Here is a 22,336-nt window from a genome sequence, read left to right as displayed (position 1 = left end):
GCAGTTGCTGAAAGCGTTCTTCAGGGTTAGGCTTCTCCTCACAAGCGCGTCCCCATTCAATAACCTCAAAGACTTCAGTATCCTCTAGAGAGGTCGTTTGAGGCTTTTAGGAGTGGGATCCCTGGTAGGGTTTGGTCAACATGGGCAGATACAGGTCAGCGCAGAAGTTCAGTCCGCCCACAGGTCAGTTTCACTCCTGGACAAGCACTGTTCTCTCCTCAATGTCGCCTCTCTCCTCACCAGATCCACTCTCTAGCAATTACTGGACAACACAAAATGGCTGCCTTGCATCCTGCCTTATATAGGTCTCCCTCCGAAGGTCCAGCAAAGTCCAGAAGGTTCTGGAAAGTCTCTTTATTACCCTATGGGTCCAGCCACCAGAATGGCAGTTATGGCAGTTGTTGCCCTCCATTTTGTAGATCTAGGTGGATTTTAGTCAGACCAGGCTCCTAGGCCTGAGGTAAAAACCATGAGGGCAAAAAGAGCATCTATCCCCCAGGACAACACCATAAAAATCTAGTGGACACAAAAAGATAAAAAGGGTATGAGGGGCAAAAAGGGGATAACATAAATTATTAATAGGAGGGGCTACGCAAAAGGCCAGACAGGTATAACAGCCAGCTCTTCAGGGACTTTAAGAACTCTAGATGAGATGGAGAGGTCTGGAGATCAAATGCTCGCTCGTTCCATGTCTTTGCTGGTAGGTAGGCGACTGAGCGATATGTGCATCTGCTACGTTGTATGCTGGCATGAGGGTTATAGAAAGGGATGCAGAGCAGAGGTGTCTGGTGGGCTGATAGACATTCAGGCAGTGTTTCAAGTAGGTGGGTCAGCAGATGTGTAGGCCTTGTATGCAAGCTTGAACTGACACGTTTCTGTACAGGGAGTCAATAGAGTTCCCTCAGATAGGGGGAGATGTGGGCTCATTTTTGGGAGATCCAGGACGAGTCTGGCTGCAATGTTCTTTAAAATGTGTACTCTTCGGAGGAGGTGAACTACAATCTCTGCGTCGAGAACTTTTCCCTAGTTTAGTCAGCTGGAGAGGAAGGCCTGGGTTCATGGTGCATTTTGAGCTTTGGGATAGCCATGTGAATATCTTATGAAGCATGCAGAGGATGAAGAAGCAGGAGCAGCAGACGTATTTGTCCTCAGACGTCATGGTTAGGGGGTTGTCCAGAGTGATGCCTAGGTTCCTAGGGTGGTCTGTGGGGGTAAGAGTAGGTCTAAGTTCTGAATACCAATAGGGTACTACCCATGGGGAGCTTTTGTTGCTGAAAATCAGTACCTCTGTCTTGTCTGTGTTGAGCCTCGGGTAGTTGTCCTTCATCCCGTTCGCAACTTCTGTCATACAGTTGTGGAATTTGGTCTTGGTGTTTGTGTTTCACATGCTTGAATCATCCCCGTCGTCGTAGTGGGAGTCTCACAGTATACTTATAAAAGCAGTCCTTAATACTATCATAGGCTACAATGCAATGAGCAATCTCTGCAATAGCCTATCCATTTTCTTTTGTAAAAAGGACCAAACTTAAGTAGTATCCAATCAGGTCGACAGCACCCTGTAGTACACTCCCAAGAGATGCTAGGTTCCTTAGATTTTCTACCTCAAGTCGTGTGAAAGGGAGTCTTCCTGAGCTCTGCTCAGTTTCTTCTTCAATTTACAAGATATCTAGTCAAAATGCTAGATTCCTCAAAGAAAGTTGTCTTCAGGTCGTGTGGAACATGCATTAAGAAGATGCTGCAGTGCTGAAGATCCCCATAAGAACTGTATCTACTGTCTCAGCACCCAGCATAAGGTAAAGGACTGCAAGATTTGTAGGACCTTCATAACCAAAACCCTTAAAGATAGAGAGGGTAGGTTGTTGATTTGGCTTCAGAGACCGAAAAATCTGATGTCTCTGAGGATGAGGAGAGCTCTACCTCACAGGCCTCTCAGGAAACATATAAAAGGAGAGAAAGATCCTATGAATCTCCTGAAGTATCAAGAAAAACGCTCCCAAAAATTCTTGTCATGAAAGTGCAGGCACCTTACAAAACGGAAAGCATTCCTTTCCTACTGAGGAAGAAAGCCATCTGACATATAAACAAGAAAAACAATCTTCAGACCATCCTTGAAGATTACTGTCTCTTTAAGAAGCGTTCGAGGCATGTGGGCTGCTGAATTCATATCTGTGCATAGATCGCCGCCTAGTGTTGGGTCCGGATGATTGCACATTGTTGTCCTGGAAGAGTCTTCGAAGTATCACGAGATAGGTGGCTCCTCCCCTGGACTACAGTGCGCATGGGCATCGACTCCATCCCCAGATTGTTTTTTTCCGCCATTGGGTTCGGATGTGTTCGGTTCCCTCTGTCGGAATCGATAGTTGTTAACTTACTTTCCTTAAGACCAAAATCTCTTTAGGACTTGCGTCGGTATTGTCTCTCGTTCGGGTTCGTAATTTCCTCGGCTCCGAACTGACATTGCCCTTCCGCGTGCTTTCGGCGCGGACGGGCCTACTCGACGCTCCAACCTCTTCCATCATGAAACGAAGCCCATTTAAACGGTGCCCGGTGTGTGCCTCGAAGTATCCGCATATCGATGTACACCCGGTGTGCAACAAGTGCTTGTCGCCGGACCACGACGAGGCCAAGTGTATGGCCTGTTCCAAGTTCCGGTCCAAAAAGACACTCAAGCTCTGCCGAGCTGCGCGCCTGGAGGCCCAGCGATCTGCACCACCTCCTACAGACATCTTCGACGCTGAGGATGTCGGGGACGACGCTATCCAGGAGATCACGGAATCTAACCCAGCGTCGGAGGTCGAGGGCGACTACGACGCAGAGGACGAGGATTTCGATGAAGTTGTCAAGGAGGTAGGGGACGACGACGGGGCCCTTGCCACCGTAGAGGATAGCTCGGACGAGGAGCTTCCTCAGACTGACTCCGGGGCCATCCACCATTCTGAGGCCCAGGTCGAGGGATCGCCTTTGGGCCTTACCCAAGACCTTGATACCCGTCCCACCGCTCCGCCTTCCTGCCCGGCCACGGACATTGATACGGCGACACTCCCATGACAGGCAAAATCGAAAGTGAAACCAACAGTCTCGACGCCAGACGTATCGAAACCGAAAGCGCGGATCCCGCTGGTCGGGTCGAAGACTTCGGAGGCCTCGGCGCCGAAGAAATCCAAAATGGCCGTCGAGCTCAAGAGCCACGCCAAAATGGCCGACCCAAAGGCTACTGTATCGAAGCCGAAGGTTAAAGGGACCGACGCATCTGCATCGGCGCCGAAGACGGTCGACGCAAATAAGGGTCGACTCGATCCCAAGAAGCAGGTCGACGACCATAAGAAGCCCACTCTCGACCCAAAGAAGCGGCAGGACGACCCCAAGTCCCTCACTGCCTCGCTTCCACTCGACAAAGCCAAGGGGGCAACGGCGTCGACTCCGAAGAGCGCATCGTCGGTCGCCACCCCGAAACCAGCTGCAAAAGACTCTATTGAGCCGGTGCGTCCCTCCGCCTCGTTCACTAAGAAGGTTACGGAGTCCCTTCAACGTATTAGGGAGGGGGCCGCAGCAGTCGAACCAAAGGACCCTGTGCCGCCCAAGCCTCTAGAGAAACCGGCGAAGGCGCCGACGCCTATTCTTTTCACCTTGCCACCAAAGACGGCGCCGAAAGCTTTCACAGCAAAATCAGGGGCCTGAGTACCCGTGAAGGTGTCTGCGACGCCGAAGCCATCGTTGGTGGTCCCAAGCCCACGGCAGCGACAACTGACAGAAGAGGAGCGTCAAGAAGTTTTCATCGACGCCAACACAGGCAGGCTCTCTCTCCTCAAGAGAAAGATCACCCCTGAACCACAATTGGAGCCTTACAAGATTCCATTCAAAAGAAAGATGGACTCTGCTGGTGCCTCTGCCTTTATGGAGCCGTATCACCACAGGCTCAAGAACTTTCACCCACTCATTCCCATGTCGAGGAGGGTGACGGCAACGACGAGGATGAGTATAGCTATCCCGTCTACTCAGACCCAGAGGATGTGACTGAACCATGGTCTGCAGGTGGCGATCCTGGGGACCCGCATTCGGGGCAGGAGCCTCAGCTTTTCTCAGCCAAAACTTCCCCAACAGAGGACTCTGCGGCTTTCAATGCCCTCATTGAGAGGGCCGCAGCCAATCACGACGTCGATCTCCATGCTGACCCAGTGGACGTCGACTTCCTCTTTGACACCTTTTCGGTCTCTGAAAAAACTGTAAAAACTCTGCCGATGCTGAAAGGGGTGTTGAAACATGCGGCTGAGGTGTTCAAAGAGCCCACCCGGGCAAGAGTCATCAACCCACGAATCGACAAGAAGTACAAGGCAGCGCCCACTGATCCTACTTATATCAAAGGACAGTTGCCTCTGGATTCCCTGGTTGTCTCCAATGCACGCAAACGAGCCAACTCACAAACTACGGGTGATGCTCCTCCCCCAGACAAGGAATCAAAAGTATTTGAGGCTTCTGGGAAAAGGGTGGCGGCGCAGGCAGCCAACATATGGCGCATATCCAACACACAGGCGCTACTAGCGCGTTATGACAGGGCACACTATGATACTCTAGAGACCCTTTTACAGCACTTACCCGATCAATATAAAGAAGCGGCAGAGATGTTGATACAGGAGGGGAAGCTTATCACCAATGCTTCCATTAAGTGCGCTCTGGACGTGGCTGACACCGCCTCGCGAGCAATTAACACTAGCGTTCTGCTTCGTAGACATGCATGGCTAAGGATATCTGGGTTCAAGCCGGACATTCAAACTACCATCTTGAACCAGACGGTCAACCCAGACCACCTGTTTGGCCCCGAGGTTGATACCACCCTCGAGAAGATGAAAAAGGACACCGACACTGCGAAGTCTATGGGTGCCTTGCAATCCCAGCAGTTTCGGGTGGGTCCTTTCGTCGCTTCAATACTAGAGGCACCTCAAGGGGTCAACTTTCACAGTCAACGCAATTCTACAAAAGCAACACCCAAACTTCTTCCAACAAAGGTCGGGGTGGATACCATGGCAACAACGTCAAAGGCAGAGGACGTGGGAACAACAGCTCCAGGTCCTCCACCGCCAACAAACAGTGGTGCCTTGTCACTGCCCCCCGACCACGCAACACCGGTCGGGGGGAGACTCCAGCAGTTCCTGCCCATGTGGAAGTCCATCACCACGGACAGGTGGGTCAGAACACCTATCCAATACGGTTATTGTCTGGAGCTCACATCCACTCCACCCAACATACCCCCAAAAAACCGTCCTATGTCCGGCGAGCACTTGCACTTATTGCAGCAAGAAGTCAACGTCATGCTGCAAAAAGGGGCAATAGAGCTCGTGCCCTTGCAGGAAAGAGGTGTGGGAGTTTACTCCCTGTACTTTCTGATTCCAAAGAAGGACGGATCCCTCAGGCCCATCCTAGACCTCAGGCCACTCAATTTTTACATCCTATCGGAGCATTTCCACATGCTCACGCTGCAGCAGGTTCTTCCACTGCTTCAACAGGGGGACTACCTGGCAACTCTGGATCTGAAGGATGCGTACTTCCACATTCCACTACATCCTTCACACCGAAAATACCTCAGGCTCACCATACAAAACCAACACTACCAGTTCAAGGTTTTGCCTTTTGGGGTCACCACGGCACCCAGGGTTTTCACAAAGTGCCTAGCAACGGTGGCAGCGCATCTCAGACGTCAAAACATTCACGTCTACCCGTATCTGGACGACTGGCTCATTCAAGCAAAGTCAGCCCAGCAGTGTGCCGACCACGTGTCCCAAACCATTCACCTTCTGCACGATCTGGGGTTCTCACTGAATTACCCAAAGTCCCATCTCCAGCCCGCTCACATACGGCAGTATCTGGGTGCGACCATAAACACTCTGGCGGCTACAGCACAGCCGAATTCAGTGAGAATCAACAGCATTCAATCGCTGATCCAAAAATTCAGACCTCAACACTCGCTTCCAGCAAGAGTGTTCATGCAGTTGATAGGCATGATGGCCTCCTGCATCTCCATTGTTCCGCACGCGAGACTACATATGCGTCCGCTTCAGGAGTGCTTAGCACGTCAGTGGACGCAGGCTCACAACCAGTTGAAAGACCTAGTGTTGGTGAGCGGTCGGGCATACAACTCTCTGCATTGGTGGAATCCACGAAACCTTTGCAAGGGCCGACCTTTTCAAGAGCCTGTGCCACAGATTATCCTGACAACGGACGCTTCTCTCCAGGGATGGGGAGCGCATGTACTCCAATACACGGTGCAGGGACTATGGACGCAACAGCAAGGGAAGATGCACATCAATGTTCTGGAACTGATGGCGATCTTCATGGCCTTAAAGGCATTCAAAGTACATCTGTGCAACAAGGTCGTGTTGATCCGGACGGACAACATGACGGCCATGTACTACATTCAGAAGCAGGGAGGAACACACAGCTGTCTCATCTGGCTCAGAGCATGTGGAAGTGGGCCATTCAGAGGAACATCTTCCTCATGGCAGAGCATCTCCCAGGCAAGGACAATCAGATGGCGGACCTGCTCAGCAGGCACAGCCACCAAATGCACGAGTGGGAGATACATCCATCTGTACTCCAACCGTACTTCCAAAGGTGGGGTCATCCGGAGATAGACCTGTTCGCCACTAGGGAGAACGCAAAATGCCAAAGCTTCGCCACCAGGTTCCCACACCCACAGTCGCAGGGCAATGCGATATGGATGAACTGGTCAGGCAAATTTGCGTACGCTTTTCCCCCAGCACCTCTGATTCCGCTGGTGGCACGCAAACTCAGGCAGCACTCGATGACTCTCATCCTAGTTGCTCCAACGTGGGCTCGCCAACCATGGTACACCACGTTTCTGGAACTGTCCGTGGTACCGCATCAAAGGCTACATCTCACACCCAGCCTTCTAACGCAGAGCCATGGCGACATTCAGCACCCAGATCCACAACAGCTCAACCTGGCGATCTGGCTCCTGAAGTCCTAGAGTTTGGCTACCTCAACCTTCCTCCCAATTGCATGGGCATCATTCGGGAGGCAATAAAGCCCACTACTAGAGCCTGCTTTGCGGCAAAATGGAAGCGGTTTGTCATCTATTGTGCAAACCACAACATTGATCCGCTGGATGCTTCTATTCAGAACATCATCTGTTACCTGTTCCATCTATACAAGTGTAATCTGGCCTATACTTCCATTCGCATTCACCTGTCTGTGTTGGCCGCATACCTCCAAAATAGACAGCACCTTTCACTTTTCAAGGTGCCTGCCATCAAAGCTTTTCTGGAAGGCCTCAAAAGAGTCATTCCGCCACGGACTCCACCAGCTCCTGAATGGAACCTCAATGTGGTTCTTACAAGACTGATGGGTCCTCCCTTTGAGCCACTACATTCCTGCGAGATTCAGTTCTTGACATGGAAAGTGGCTTTCCTTGTAGCAATTACATCGCTACGGAGGGTTAGTGAACTGCAAGCCCTCACAATCCAAGAGCCTTTCTTCCAAGTTCATTCAAACAGGGTAGTGCTCCGCACTAACCCTAAATTTCTACCCAAGGTTGTGTCTCAGTTCCACATCAACCAAACCATTGAGTTGCCGGTGTTCTTTCAAAATCCTGAGTCACTGGCGGAGCGGATGCTCCACACCCTTGACGTTAAACGGGCCCTAATGTATTACATTGATAGGACCAAGGATTTTAGAAAAACTAAGCAGCTTTTTGTCGCCTTTGCGCCACATCACAAAGGTAACCCTATTTCCAAGGCTGGTATTGCTAGGTGGATCGTAAAATGTATTCAAATCTGCTATGCAAAGGCAAAACGCACTCTTACCATTCCACCAAGAGCCCACTCCACCAGAAAGTTGGGGGCTTCTATGGCTTTCCTTGGAAACATTCCCTTAGAGGACATATGTAGAGCAGCCACATGGCCTACCACACACACATTTACTAAGCATTACTGTGTAGACGTGCACTCTAAACAGCAGGCAGCTGTAGGGCAGGCTGTTCTCAAGACACTTTTCCAAACTGCTGCAGCTGGCACGGGCGGCCGCCGCTAATGGAGGGACTGCTATGTATTCTATGCACAGATATGAATTCAGCAGCCCACATGCCTCGAACTGCAAATGCTACTTGTGAGAAGGTGGCCTGATATGCAGTGCTCACTATTCTAGTGAACACTATGTATCAGTCCAGCAACCCTTATTGATGATTGGTTGTAAGTCAACCTTATAGACCAGCTATCCTAGTAGCGTGGATACGAGCAGTCTAAGGCTAAAGACTCGAGAGGGCGTGTTAAGCCAGCTGTTATACCACACATATACCCCTTGAACACCAAGTGAAAGGACACCACACAAGTGTTATGAAAATAAACAGTGTATTTATTAAAATCACAACAGCCCTGTACTCTTTATGAGGACAGGGTACTAAGCACAAAACAAAACTCTTACGAAAATACTTAAGTTAGCACAGTATATACAAATGCCCGAGGGGCACGGAAAACCATATACTCTGAAAGTGGAATGCGAAATTACTAGCAGGTAAGTACAGTACTAATAGGCTTTGGAATCGCTAGATCTTGACTATAGAATCTTCAGATTACTTCTAGGAGACCCAGGGGACTCGGGTGCAGAGTGTGCACTCTCACGCGTGATGCGGGACAAAGTCCATGGTAGCTAGTAAAGACAAAGTTAGTGTTCTCGGGCGAACCCGACCTGGTAGGAGGAAAACGAAAGTGGATTCTGACCCTTGAATAGTGAGGCTATGCTGGGGCACCGAAATGCCGAAGTTACCTAGCCCAGGGGCTGCAGCTGCATAGGTCTCAAAAGACGTCGGGAATCCTCGTAGACGGACCAGGAGCCTGGAAGAAAGAAGTTGCTGGCAGGCGACCAGTGAAGAAAGTTCGATGGATCCAAGCCTGGATCGAAGGGAGATGACACCTGAAAGCAGAGGGGACCAAGTTCGAGACTACTAGCCAGTAGTCAGGTGGCACCAGGAGGGCACCGGATGGTAGTCACCTCGACTAGGTGAGTGGGTGACGCTGTGCTCGCAGATCTCACGGACCAGGAGGCGTTGTCGGCGACCAGGATGGAGGAGCGAGCTGTCCCACGAAGATTGAAGCTGTCGGCGTCGCTGGACCCAGGATTGGGCAACAAAGCCTTGGCAAATTCAAGCCCACGCGGTGGACTCAAAATGGCGTCTGGAGTGGACCAGGAGGGTCCGGGGTGCCTCTCTTGAAGAAGGAAGCAAGGGCCAGTCTGGAGCAACCAGACCAGCAGCAGTGATGTCGTCGGGCGTCGTGTAGAAGGCCACAAGCCAGCCGGCTAGTAGCCACACAGCGCGGTGAGCACGCAAAAGCAGAAGGGCCCCACGCAGATCGTGGAGATGCTGGAGGGCTGATCTTCGGTGCTGGAGCTGCTCAGGGTTGGGGCTTCTCGGACCCCAAAGCACTCACCAGTGGAGCACACGGTGGGCTTGTTGCAAAGAAGTCGTGCAGTCTTGGCGATCGTCGGTCCCTCGAGGTCTCGTCGCACTCACAGTTCTCAGCTTTGCTGTAGAGGTGAGTAGAGGTCAGAGGTGCCAGGGAAGCCGGGTCTCGTCGAGCTGGGTCGTCGGATTCGTGAAGAAGGACTTGCAGCAGACCGCAGTGTTCTTAGGATGGTGCCTGCGGATGCAGGGTGACTACTCCTTAGCCACAAGGGAGAATCTTGAAGAAGGAAATCTTGATGCCTTTCGCAGAAAGTTGGGTCTTGATTCCAAAGATGATCTAATTTGAACAGGGGGCCCGCTCCCATCTTTATACTAAAAAAGGGGGCTGACCCGGTGACTAGGTCCTGCCTATGGGTGGGACTAGGAGGGGGGTGGTTACACCCCTCTGCCATGCCGGACTTCCCCAGGCCAGGGGCTGGTGTGCCCCTGGAACTGGTTCAGACCGGCCTATGCGTAGTGAGCACCGGGGTGCCACTCAGCAGTCACCTTCCTGAAAAGCCCTGCCTACCCAGGATACACAAAACCATGTCTGGGACGGTGCTAGCACCACCCCTGACAGGAAACCCTTTGTCCAGGCTCCCCTCGCTGGAAGGACTCCCAGCTGCAGGGGGTCAGACTCGTGTCTGTGGTGGCAGCATCCATTTTGTGGAGCTGAGGCTTCAGTTACCTTTAACCGGGGTTCACAGTTACATACATGTCGTGTCCCTCTAGAAGGGTGGAATGCTAACCCCGTCGCCAGAATTGGCGAGGGGTTAGTATTCCAATTCGTATGACACCTTACTCGACATGTTTTGATAAAGCAATACCAAAGTTAGCATTTAACCCCGAGGATTATAATGCACTTAAGAGTATATGGTATGCAATATCATGGAACAGCTATTAGGACTTGGTTCCGCAAGCTGCAGACAGGCTCAGCTCATGCCAGAGCACCATCTCACACGATTCCAAGCACTCTGCCTTCAGGATTGTCAAGGCCTGCCATAGGAGTGACTGATAGGAATCTGTGTGTCCATTTTAGGGTTAGGTATAGGTATACTATATCTACAGCAAAGGGTGATTACACGACTTTGCCCCAGCTGTCATGCAGCCAGTTGTGTCAAATTTAGGAGGCCAGCCAGGGGTGGCATAATACATGCTGCAGCCCCTGGCAGCCCTGGGTACACCCATGCCCTGAGTTACAGGGTCTGATAGGGTGGTCCAGTACCAATTGGAAATGTACCTAGGGTACATGGAATCCATTTTACAGAGAGAGCAGTAGGCCTGGGGTCCTGATTGGCAGGATCCCAGGTCGACTATGTCCAAAACCAGCTAAAACACAGGGCAAAAAGTTGGGGGCAACCATAGTCAGGAGGTACCTTCCTACACTACTTACCAGTATGCATCTGTTCTTGGCATGTAGGGCTGCTGACATTCATATCGCCCGCCCTCCTCCCCGGCCCCTGTAGCAGCTGCAGTATTCACATATATACTCATGGCATGGTCATCATTCACCGAGTTTCACTCCATCTTGGCCACAATGGCTAAAAACAATCTGGGGATGGAGTCGATGCCCATGCGCACTGTGGTCCAGGGGAGGAGCCACCTATCTCGTGATACTTCGAAGACTCTTCCAGGACAACAATGTGCAATCATCTGGACCCAACACTAGGCGGCGATCTATGCATAGATATGAATGTCAGCAGCCCTACATGCCAAGAACAGATGCATACTGGTAAGTAGCATTTGCATTATATTGTCGACTGCACTGTCTTCTGGGTCCCCGTTGACGCAAAAATTACCATCTGAGCACATTTCTTCGCCGTTGAAAATCTCACCGTCGAAAACTGCATCGTCCACGACTGCGCCGTCGACGGAGGCCCGTCCGCTGAAGCTTACAGCATGACGAAGGCTCCTGCATCGATGAACATTCGAACGACGACAACTTCCATGTCGATATCGTCGTCGACAACATTGGTTTCGTCAACGACCACCTCTTTGTCATCTACGACCGCATCGATGATGACAACTCCGACATCGTCGATGATAGTAACAATGATTTCTACGGCTGCTTCTATTGTGTCCTCGTGGATGACACAGACACCGCTGCCATCGACGAAGCTGACCATGCTGTATCCCACAACTGGCTATAAGTGACCGTTTATGTTGCCACTTACGCCTGTATACTCGTCGACGGCACCGTAGATGAGGCATTTTTTCCAGAATCCTTCAGTGGTTTTGCCTTTGCCACCTTCAACATTTTGGGATGATCCTGATGATGATGATGGAATGTTTGGTCCTGCTCACAGTCCCTCTCAGCTTCACCTCAAATATCAAACAGTGATGAGGAAACTGTGAAAGTTATTATCAACGAGTTTCACCCTCCAATGCAAAAATACAATACATGGAGCCTGTTGGTGAGCCCATGGACCACTCTTTATGGCTTTGGTTCAAGAACTACGAGACATGCTACATGACTACTGCACTTGTTTTTCTTCAAGTGCTTCTATGCTGCCGCTGCCGCCACCGCCACCGCCACCTCCTACACCTCCACCACTGGCATCTCTTCCACATAGGTCCGAGCCCTCTTCTATGATGTCCCCTGTGACTGATATTGTTTTGCCATCACAACAACATGATACCTCTGATGGTGGAGAAATTGAGGCGTGTGAACCTCAAAGCGAAAGGCAAACCGGTATTGAATGGGAGGACTTATGTTATTTCAACACCTGCTTCTCCATCTCTTCAAACTGCGGATTCTCCCGGGCAGAGGACATTGGCGGCTTCCACGCGCAAATGGAAAGGGCAGCTTCTCGCTTTCAATTGTCGATTTTATTTATTTACTTATATTATTTTATTTTGACGAGTTTTATATAGCGTGAACTTGACCCGAATCGGGTATCAGAGCGCTTTATATAGCACCAGTTGCGTTACATGAGAACACACATTCATTTTTGTTAGGCACGGGGAGATTACGTGATTTGCCCAGAATGTTCAGCGTCATTGCCGAGACTCGAACCCAGTTCCCCTGATTCGAGGTCGACCGCCCTAGCCGTTAGGCCAACTCCTCTCCCCAATGTGACAGTCAAGGAGTCTGACTGTTTTCTGGATGATTTCAAAGATCTGTCTAGAAAGACTGTGAGACCAATACCCATTATAGATCACATCTGGGAGGAAGGTGTGAAAGTAATGAAAACACCGGGCACGGTTATTCCAGTCTTGCCCAGGATTTACAAGAAATATAAAGCTCGTCTGGTCGGGCATCCTAAGCCAGATTCTGTTATCTCACAGGCTGCCCAACGAAGATGAAGAAACCCTTCAGCGCCGATCACTGCACCACCTGACAAGGAAGGAAGGCTCCTTGATAATATTGGCAAGAGGTTTACGACCACCTCAGGCACTACTGTATGCGCGGCTAACGCTTTAGGTATATTAGCAAGATACGACTGTCAAATGTGGTCCAATATCACTCCGTACATGGACCTCCTTTCAGAGGACAAATAACTAGAAGCAAGAAAGATTCTGCTTGAGGTAGAAAGAGTGGCATCAGAGATTATAGATGCTTCTATGAATGTGGCTTCTCTGGATTTTCGTCAGCTCGTTGGAGCTGCTGTCCTTAGGCGTCATGGGTGGGTGAAGGCAACAACATTCCGCCCTGAGGTGCAAAGAAATGTACTGGACATGCCTTTTGAATGGAGATGCGCTTTTTGGCAAACATATTGATGACGGCTTACATACCATTAAGGCAGACACTGAAACAGTTAAAGCTTTGGACACGCTCAAATACAGGACGACCCTCTTTCATGAAGAAAGTGGTAGACGAGCCTATTTATTTTGTGACTGTTACCAGAAATACCAATTTCGCCCTTCCTACAAGCAGCAGCGAACATATCGTGCACTACTGCCGGCTGCTAACTCCAGACAGCCCAGGTGGAAACAGCAAGGCCAATCCAAGGATACTGTCAGAAAACGAGGTATCGCCGCCTGCTGCTTTTCCCGCTATTATGTCAACTAAGAAAACTCATCTTTCCCGTTATCTAGATCAAGGATACAAAAAGTACCACAGACTGGTTGGGCCATGGATTTAATCAAATATGGCCATACCCTAGAGTTTGTCACAACACCACATCAAAAATCAATCCCATCCCATCTTCAAATGCTAAAGAAGGAGCTTTGATCATGCTCCAGAAAGGAGCAATAGAATGTGAGCCACGCTCTCGGAGAGGAAGGGGCTTTTACTCCCGTTTTTTCCTTGTAAAGAAGAAATCGTGAGAGTGGCGTCCCATTCTAGACCTCAGAAAGCTCAACAAATACCTGAAGAAAATATTATTGTGCATGGTAATTCTCCAGGAGATAATACAGCTTCTGAATTATTTGGATTTTCTGGCCAGCCTTAATTTGCAGGATGCATATTTCCATATCCCTATTCATCCCAAGCATCGAAAATGTCTCCTTTTCACTGTGGCAGCAGCTCACTATCAATTCAAAATGCTTCCCTTCGGCCCCCACTCAGCTCCTTGGGTTTTTACCAAGTGTCCTGCTCTCATGGCAGCATACCTACGATTAAGAGGCCTGCAGATCTTCCCATATCTCGACGACTGGCTAGTGAAGGCTCCTTCTCTTCATCAAGCTTCGGAGGCCATCTCCTTCTGCCTACAGCTGTTCTTCTCTCTAGGGCTCGCAGTGAATAATAAAAAATCGGTTATCACACTTTCACCTCGGGTAACGTTTCTCGGAGCAACATTGGATACCCTCCAAAAGAAGGCATTCTTATCCACAGAAGGACAGAACACCATACTTTCTCTGGCTCACAATCTCTGCAAAAGAGAGTTAGCTTCTGTCCATCTCCTCAAATCCTTTCTCGGCATGACATACTGATGGACACATGTCTAAGGATGAGACCTTTTCAAGAGCAATTGGTCAGACAATGGCTTCAAATAACAGGATCATTTGAGGATATAATTCGGATAACCCTGGTCATGAGAAACGCACTTCCTTGGTGGCAGTGACATTCCGCTCTCCTCTTCCAGAGTTCGCTCTGACCACAGATGCGTCCGTGGAAGGCTGGGGAGCACCTTCAGGACCTTCAAACAAGCAGCAAATGGAGTCTATCTCTATCAAAAATGCATATCAATTTCCTGGAACCACAAGCAATTTTTCTAGCCCTCCAGTTGTTGCTCCCAGGGATACAAACATCCTCGGTCCTGATTCGTACAGACAATACCACCTGCATGCATTCTCTTAACGAGCAGGCAGGAGCGAAATCTCCAGTCCCACCTTTGGAAGCCAAAGGATCTGGGAATGGGCACTACTGCATCACATAACCATCAAGGCGGAACATCTCCCAGGAGTAAAGAACAACCCGGCGGACACCTTAAGCAGATTAAGTCAAACAAATCAAGAGTGGGAGCTCGATCACCTTATTCTCGACTCCATCTTCCAGAAATGGGGAACATCCAACTTGGACCTATTTGCATTTCGAGATAACCAGAAATGCCGGTTCTTCGCCATCAGGGAACCTCTGATAGGGTCATGGGGGAATATGTTTTTGATAAGATGGTCAGGAATCTTTGCATATGCTTTTCTCATCTCCAGAGTTCTAATGAAAATGAAAAGTGAACTGTGCCAGCGCATCCTCATTGCTCTACATTGGCCCCGCCAGCATCGTAACCGCACCCAGCTTCTCTTCAGTTGCATGCTTGGCACCAGAATTCAATGAGATCAAGGATTTTGTCATTCCCCAGGACTGTAGGGATATATTGTCCAGGGCTAGAGCTGAGTCAACTTCTAAAAAGTACAGATAAAATGGAAACGTTTTTGTTCCTGGTGCCTTCGGAACAACATTCATCCTCTTCTCTCATCTCCAGAACAAATCTTACCTTATCTCCTATCTCTGGAAAAATCAGGTCTGGCTTATGCATCAATGAGAGTCCACATCGCAGCCCTCTCCCGATACAGACGCACTTCCGACACTCCTTCCCTTTGTTCCTCTCGCATCATCAAACAGTTCATGAAAGGATTATTTAGGACTTCTCCTCACATTCTGCCTCCTCCGTCGGAATGGCGCCTCAATGTAGTCCTGTCTCAACTAATGAAACCAGAGTTTGAACCAATTCACAAAATTGAGCTCAAGTTTCTTACCTGAAATGTAGCATTTCTTCCTGCGCTTAATTCTGCAAAAAGAGTAAGTTAAGTTCAAGCCTTCAGCACTAAAGAACCCTGTTTATGTTTTACAGAAGACTACAAATCCTAAGTTCATCCCGAAGGTTCCATGTCAGTTTCACCTCAATGAACTTGTTGTTCTGCGCACATTTTTCCCACATCCTTCTTCAGTGGAGAAACCTCTCCACTCCTTGGATGTCAAACGGTGCCTTAAGTTCTATTTGCAAACGACTAAACAGCTACGCAGAACGGATCAACTGCTGGTCTCTTATGGGCATCAAAGACCTGGTTCTGCTGTCACAAAGAGAACTATTTCACAATGGATCGCTGATACTATTCAGCTCTATCATAATAAGGGGTGTAAACCGCTTACGATCAAGGCCAAAGCAGTTTCTACAAGAGCAGTTTCCTCTTCTGCTGCTCTTTTTGCTGGAGTGCCATTAGACAAGATTGCCGTGACACTACATGGAAGAGTGCACATACTTTCACCCAGCATTATTGTCTGGTTTTGACAACTTACAACGTAGCAGCGGTAGAAAAGGCAGTTCTGCGTCATCTGTTTCAATAAGGTGAGCATCTTCTTTGAAAGTTATTTATTTCCTTCGACATTATACTCCATGGGGCCCAGGCATCTCTAAACTTGATGGGGAGACGGATCTGACCTACTAGAGCACGGTGACCTCCTCCTGGGGGCTGCTGCGTCGGTGGGCCCGTTGATCAGCAGACTGGTGAATCAGATATTGTGGTTGATGCCTGCAGGCTGAAGGGAAGTGGCTCCTCCACTTCAAGGAAGATTTTGATGGGTTGGCGAAGTGCTGGCAGCCCTCTGAGACCTTTAAAGAATGCACAATTGCTGGACGAGTCGGGTCTTTGCAATTGTTGAAACAGGAGTAGGCAGTGTTTGGCTCCAAGTCCACAGTTAGTCGTGGTTTTAGCATTTTGCGTCTCTTCTTTGTCCTTCTGCTTCTTTGGTCAGGTGGATCTTAGTTCCTGGTGTCCTGGATTACTGAAATACTGAATTTAGGGGTGTTAAGGGGAGTGAAGGGTAGTAACCCAATGGGCTACTTACCCTTGGGTTCACTACACCCACTATAAGGCCACTTCCTGTTGAGTCCCAGAAGAGTTATTAGTAGTTTCTTGATGAAGGTCTCCAAGTTCCCTGCAACTGTAGCCTCCTCCAGGTCCACTACGTGCAGATTATTTCTTCGTGAGCGGGCCTCCAAATCTTCCGCCTTACTCTGCAGCATTGGCACTAGTTTCTTCATTTTCTTATTCGCTCGATGCTTCAACTTGTATATCTTCTACTTCTGAGACACGACTTTCAACCATGTCACGTCTCTCAGAGTGTTTATCAATCAATTCTGACATACAATAAGTGAGGGAATCCATATTACTGTCAATAGTGGTTAAGCTCTGTTGCATAGTTACAAGCATCTGCCTTATGTCGTCCCCTAGATCCGGTCCCGCTGCATTGGCGTCTTGTTCTTGAGCTGTTGCATCCTCGTCGCATGTCCTCATGGATTTACGCTGTTCAAAATTCAGCTTGGACTGGCTTTTGTTTATTTTGACCATCATGACAATATAGTATATGTAACTTCAGCACCTGCTGAGCTCCGCAAGTGCAATTAGTCCGTCTGTCGCACACAGCCCACGTTTATCCCACAGTCTTTGGCGTCCGCCCCCTACCTCAGCTTGTGCAATCTTATTGTGTTATATCTCAGTCCTGTTATCAGGCAGTCTGGTGTTTATGAATATTATTGATCACCGTCAGCACCCCCAATGCGTGTTCTGGATCCCAGTTAGTACACTTACTTGTGGGCATGAAGGACTCCAGGTGCTAGTGGCAACTATTGGGTGCGGAGTATCCAGGGGGTTGTGTTCATTTCCCCGTGTTCTCTCAGGTTGCTCAGCAGCTCAGAGCTATGGTGTCCTCTAGGGGAGTAGGAGAGCTTAAGCTAACACTTCATTGGCTGAAGTTTTTTTTTTCAAATAAGGTAGATGTGCTACAAAATCGAAAATGCTTTTTTCAGGACGGGTGCCATTTTAACACTGTATACTTCTATTTTAATATACCGGGGATTCCCAGCCGGATGACGGCGAATGATTCAAGCATGTGACTATATCAAAGATAACAGTCGAGAACTAGAGTTACAGGTAACGTAACTCACTTCATGCCTCTCATAGGTTTGCGCCTTAAATGGTGTGCACCAATTGGTGGATCTGATATCTGAAGATGGCCTTCTAAAATTACACATCTGTAGTAGTTTATGGTTCCACAGGCCAAACCTTTCTTAGCTATCTGAAAAAAGTATTCGAGATAATAATTGTTTCAATAACCACAGAATCAAAATTCAGTTCAGCACGCCCAGAAGGCATTGTATCATTGCCAAAGAATATCTTTTGTGTGTGGTCACCTTACCTCAAAAGCATATTGCCCTCTGTGTCCATTCCGCTACGACAGATGCTCCTCTCTACATTAGCCATGATGGCCAAGTCTAATATTTTTATAATTGGACCTCTACGTCAAAAATGTATCATGGCAGCTCTACCATGAACTGTCAATAGCTTTCTGTAAGAAAGTGGCTCTATATATACTGGACCAAAGTAAGGTACAGTGTGTATCGAGTCCCAGTCTCCAGAGGTATGACAGAGGTTAAAGTCATATATAACCTTACTCTCCAGAGTGGTAGCTTGGTCGAGAAGTAAAGCAGTATCAGAGGGCAGTGTAAAGCATTTGTTGTCCACACTCAGTCAGCAAAAGGTCTCACACACTCAAGAACTGAACTCTATGCCAATGGTTTTATATCAAAAGATATAGTTGTTTTTAGAACCAACAGGCATCAAAATATACTTTTCTCAATATGAGTGACTTCAGGTAATTACTTAGCAGAAAGGCAATAGACTTTGTAAGAGCAATAGCTACCGTGGATGCAGTAGGCAACACAATTTCAAACACAATTTAACATTGAGCTTAATGGGTTTTTATACATAAATGCAGTTGATTACTTTAAGGATTACTTTTCTAATCACAGGACTGGATCCTGGATTCAGTCCTGGGACATAAGCTGTAAACCGTTAAGTAAAGGTGTTTTGGTTACAGTTGTGATTTCTAAAGAATATAAATGTATTTTCAAAGTTGACACTTCGAAACTTTTCAGTTAAAACCCACCAATCTTATCCTATGGGTTGAAATTCAAGTCACAGGTAAAGTACATTCTCGTTACTTTTGTAATCCAGTACTGGACTCCAAAGTTCAGCACTGTGATCTCTACCACGGACAGGTAAGTAATTATGTTTTATTAGTTGGTACGATTTTTAAGGAATATTTCTAGTTTGCAAAAATCGACACTTAGAAGACATTTCAGAGAAAAGCAGTCAATGTTTTCCTATGGAAGAAAATTCAGGTTACTTGTAAGTACGGTTAGGATTATTTTTGTGGTTCAGTACTGGGCTAAAAGGTACAGTACTGGCTTCTCTCCTGATCCCATGTGAGTATCTCGGACTTCGTTATTCGGCTGATTTTAGATGAATATTTTAACGTTTCAAAACTCCACACTTGGAAGAAATTTCAAGTGAAAACCAGTCAATGTTAGCCTATGGAAGGAAAGTGAGTTATCGGTTTCCAGGTGAGTACTCGACTGGTGAATTTAAGGTTCTGGGCATAGACTCAGGGGTCTCCCAGGGTCAGAAAGGTACAGTAGTTACACCCTCAGCAGCACAGGGGCAGCCGGGTGCAGAGAGAGTAGGCCCAATGCAATCCAATGGAGGGTAGGGGGCCTTTGGTTGGTGGCTGCAAGCTCGTAGGCCACGCAGCTGTGGGAGCTGAGCTCCTGGTCACTTACTCAGGGCAAATGGGGAAGTAGAGTAGGGTAGTAGTTACACTTCCAGCAGCACTCGGGCGGCTTGGTGCAGGGTGCTTTTGAGCCGTCGGGCGCTGAATGTTATTCAATGGGAAAGTTAAAAAGTGAATAAAGGCTGCAGGCTCGGGGACAGTGATTCTTCAGGTGCGACCACCACTTCAAGAGGTAAGTTGGGATCTTGGAGAAGAGGTAGGTCCTCCAAAGGAAGGCACAGGAGACCGGGGGCCGCTGGGTGCAGGGGTGACTTTTGGCATCAGGAAATCTTACCCTCAGCTGGTCGCGGTTGGGGGGGGGGGGGTGGTCCCTGGTTCTGAGGCTGCATGTGTCGTCTGGGTCATCGAGGAGGGTCTTTGGGCACTGGACTTTGGGTCTCAGTCACCGGGGGGACGTCCTCGTGGTCTTGGATCACTCAGGCCGTGCTTGGCGGGTTCAGAGTGGGCTGGATTTGCAGTTCCTGGCTGGCACCAGGGGTATTGCTGGTTGAGCAGAACCGCTGCTCGTGGGATTCCCAGTCTTTTGGAAAGTTCATGGGCAAGCAGGTCCTCCGGGGTTGTCGAGGTTGCTGTCCGCTGGAGACGCCGGAATTCCACAGGAGCAGGTTCAAGGATCAACAGGCCTGTAGGGTTCTGGGGCCAAGTCAGTGGGTGTTGTCCTTTTGTTAGCAGTTGCACGGATGGTCTTCTTGGTCTTCTTGTTGTTGCAACCAGGATCTGAGGAAGTAAGGTTCAGGGTGCCCTTAAATACTAATTTTAGGGACATTACAGGTAGGGCAAGGGCAGGGACTAATGGATCCCTGTCCTTGGGTGGGTACACCCCCTAGCCTGCTCCTCTCCTGTGGGAGGAGGGCAGGAGCCTAGCTGTGATTGGGCAGGGCTCCCCATCTTCAAGATGGCCGGAGCCCGTAGTCGTGCTTCACCTTGCTCTCCCACCTGAGGGGTGGGGTTGGCATAGGCTGGCACACCCCCTTTCCTCACTTAGGATTTCCCGCTGTTCTTCCTGCCAGAGTGAGGGTCAGAACCTGTGGGGGCCAGTTGCGGAGTACAGCAAGTGGCCTAGAGAAGCTCACAAAGGCGCGGTATGCCTTGGAAACTTCCCCTGCCCATCCTGGGGGAGGAGGCTTGGCACCTCGTGCCAGGATGAGCATTGTTTCAGGCCCCCGAGAGCGGCAGGCTCTCAACCCAGGGGTCCAGAAACATGCCTGGTGGTGGCAGCCTCGGTAGCCACACAGTCAGGATACTGGGAGTTGGTTAGGTTTCAGGGGGCATCTCTAAGATGCCCTCTGTTGTGCATTTTACATTAAATCCCACACTGGCATCAGTGCTGGTTTAATGTGCTGAGAAGTTTGATATCAAACTTCTCAGTCTTCAGTGAAGCCATCATGGTACTGTGGAGTTCATAATGACGACCTCCCAGCACCATATACTCTTAATGGCAGCACTACACTTACAGTGCCCAGGAATGGACCTGGGTACTGTAGGGGCACAGGACTCATGCACCTGTGCCCACACCACTTGCATAGGGAAGCCAGCTAGAGGGGTGACTGAGGGATGCCAGGGCAGTGGGCTTGTGGGCATGGCACACAGGGATATGTGCCATGTCGACTCCTTGTTTAGTTCTGTACTTAGACACTCAGCCTGCAAAAGCAGTGTGTGTGCCCAGGGTACAGGGCCCCTAAGGGTGGCACAATAAGTGCTGCAGCCCTTAGGGGTCTTCTCTGGTCACCATGCCCTGGGTACCTAGGCTATCATTTACTAGGGGTTGACAGGTGATCAGAGATGCCAATTGGGTTTTAGTTTCAACAGAGTTTTAGGGAAGGAACACAGGCCCTGGGCACCTGGTTGGCAGGAGCCAAGGGCACACTCAGTCAAAGCACATCAGCAATTCAGCAAAAAGTGGGGGCATACCATGCAAGAAAGATGGCACTTTCTCACACTTTCTTAGGATCACAGGAGAACTTTCCTAAAAAGTCTGACATCTTATGGTCAGCTTTGGGAGTTGTAGAGTCCTTTCGCCCTGGGGGTCTGAAACATTTTACCCAAAGATGGTTATCTACCTCCTCTTCAAAAGCCTTCCTCCGGCTCATCTGCCCATGAGGGATTGAATCTATTCTGAGAATACAAGAGGCATGATAGCCTCAGAATCAAACATACTTCAAGCACCAACATTAAGTAGAGGAACCCTGAATTAGCTATCCTTGCACAGCTGGTAACTCATTAGTCTGCAGTCTTTTCGGTTGTGCACAATTATTTCTTTCTTGAGAAAATAGGATGTTCACTGGTCTTAAGACAACGGATGGGTTTTGCTGCTGCCTGTTGACCCCTGATATGAATTAAGGTGTAGTCGAATAGCGCTTCTGTTTGGCCTGAAAGAGGCTCGTTGTTGCATTCATCACTTGGTGTCTGAAGTCTTGCTTGAGATCTGCCGAATGATTCTATGTATTTTCTGGACAATGGAGAGCTGTGCATGGCTGGGGACGCACCAGATAAATGCAGGAAAAAACACCTGTGGGAAACCTGATTTTTTTTTCTTGGAGAACCCTTAATCTTGAAATTGTAGAAAAGAAAAGGTAAATTTGAAATTTAAATATGTGCTCTAGGATTATGCACATGCGAGAAAATACACGGTTCAAAAAATATTCATGCTGGAGAACTAAGGCAAATATATTTTCCATGCTCGTCCTCCTTCCCAGTATCCGCCTCAAGCCATTCCTAAATTTGGATACCATTTTGAACATCAGAGCATTTTTTTTTTAACAGAATTACCTTCTGAGAGAATCTTTGTGATAGTAGATAAAAAGTAGAGAGAGTCTGGATCCTGTCTTAGTCGTGTTTATTTCAGGCGTCTACATAGCTCCGGTATGCTGCCT

The 22,336-nt window shown here is 48.8% G+C and overlaps 1 protein-coding gene across 1 annotated transcript in view; it reads left to right on the top strand.

Moving 5' to 3' along the window:
* The window catches only part of CCDC142 (coiled-coil domain containing 142), a 138,645-nt gene that overhangs the window by 109,806 nt on the left and 6,503 nt on the right, over positions 1–22,336 (top strand). The window lies entirely within an intron of this gene.

This window comes from Lissotriton vulgaris, chromosome 3_2 (genome assembly GCF_964263255.1).
Source record: "Lissotriton vulgaris chromosome 3_2, aLisVul1.2, whole genome shotgun sequence".
NCBI lineage: Eukaryota > Metazoa > Chordata > Amphibia > Caudata > Salamandridae > Lissotriton > Lissotriton vulgaris.
This window is presented reverse-complemented; position numbering and strand designations above follow the sequence as displayed.